The sequence below is a fragment of the Sturnira hondurensis genome, unplaced genomic scaffold, assembly GCF_014824575.4.
Source record: "Sturnira hondurensis isolate 20B ecotype Veracruz unplaced genomic scaffold, ASM1482457v3 Scaffold0009859, whole genome shotgun sequence".
Lineage (NCBI taxonomy): Eukaryota > Metazoa > Chordata > Mammalia > Chiroptera > Phyllostomidae > Sturnira > Sturnira hondurensis.
The window spans coordinates 2,201,382-2,203,025 of NW_028082490.1; the positions used below are offsets into that span (position 1 = coordinate 2,201,382).

General features: G+C 33.9%; 1 non-coding gene across 1 annotated transcript; it reads right to left on the minus strand.

Annotated features, from left to right (window-relative positions):
* Window positions 1-657: 657 nt before the first annotated feature.
* LOC118995150 (U2 spliceosomal RNA) lies at window positions 658-848 on the minus strand. The gene has a single exon (XR_005068215.1). It is a non-coding gene; the product is annotated as a U2 spliceosomal RNA (small nuclear RNA).
* Between the last annotated feature and the right edge of the window lie 796 nt (window positions 849-1,644).

A 1,644-nucleotide genomic window follows, 5' to 3' on the forward strand; every position in this document is an offset into this window, starting at 1 on the left:
ATAAACTACCAACATCTTTGCAGTTAATATTATAAACTTTAAGTTTCAAGAGTTAACTCTTCATAGTGAGGATAAACTGTAGTTCTATATCAGGCAGTTGATAATTAGATGCCATCTGCGTAGATCACTACTTTTTGCATTTGCATTTAGAGGAAAGTATCCCTTTTTTAATGACTCTTAAAGTAAAAGAAACTTAATAATCTATCCTAAGACGCTTATTAACAGAATTAATTTCAAGTCTGTTACTCCATGAAGACCAATTAGCCCCGTGTTTCTGTGTCAAGAGATAATAAGATAATAAGCTGGCGTGTCTGTCATCAACAGAGCATTAAAGATTCAAAACAGTTATTCCACATTATGCTCCCCCTGCCCAATCTGGCTAGTCCTTGACGAACAGTCAGCTTTAGATGAGCAGAGATCATTTGTTGGTGTTGGCCAATGTTAATCTGGGATAACATTCACAATGGGCTGTCTTAGAATTGCTAACCATGTTCTCCACTCTCTTTCCACAACCAAAATTACATCGCCCCATTATAGACAATGGGCATATCACTTACATTGGAACACTTTGTCAAACATCACTAATGCTTCAAGAAGATTTCTACAGCCAGATTACTTGTGATGCCTGGCATGCACCCCATCTGCCCTTCCATGTATATTTTTTGCACTGTTCCTGGAAGTATTGCAATACCAGGTTGATACACAGGGTGGATGGAGCAAGCTCCCATTCCACTTTCCGGATCCAGAAATCCATTTGATATAATGTCCTTGGATAGAGGACATGCCAGATATTAAAACTCATAAGAACAGATACTACATGGAGCTTCGCCAAAAGGTCAAGAAGGGATGCCCTTTCATATTTTTTATTCCCACAGTATTGTAGTTTCAAACACCTGTCCTTCTTTCTTATAAGTGTATTTAACAGACATATGCTACTATTCCTTTGATTTTGCAACACTTTTGTTTGAGTATCTTTAGTAAAGTTTTACATTATATTTTTATTAGGATTAAAATAATAATATAGATCAGATTATGTATTAAAATAATAATTTCTATGTGAGATATTTTAAATGTCAGCTGAGCATTGCCATTTGATGTTGAATCTAGGGCTTATTTTTCTTAATTTTCTTGTATGCCTCACATTTCTTAACAAAGAGGTAAACCAAAAGCATTATTCCCAGAATATAATAGATTGTGATGAATACATGACATGAGAAATTCTGTTTGACTCTAAATTGTCAGCTTTTCTTATATGATTATGCTGACACACTATTTGAATAGAAGGAAAAACCAGGACATCTTCCAAAGTCAAAACATTATTACTGTACGCTGTCAAGAAAGAAATCAGCCCTGTCAATGTTATTATATTATTAGTTAAGTGTCAAGTCGTATCTCTAAATAGCATGAGAGAATCTTGGATTGGATTAATGCGAGGACGGTGTAGTGCCAAATAAAATAGTCAAAACAACCCAATTTATATATTTAACAGGAAACTGAGAAGTAGCAATGATAAATAAGGAGTTAGAATTCTGAAGCTTATGATAGTGCTAAATGAGATGTATTTCTAAATCTTAGTATAGAATCATAAAGAAACCTTTTCTAATATACAGAGATAATTTCTCATTTAGTATAAAACAGATGAGT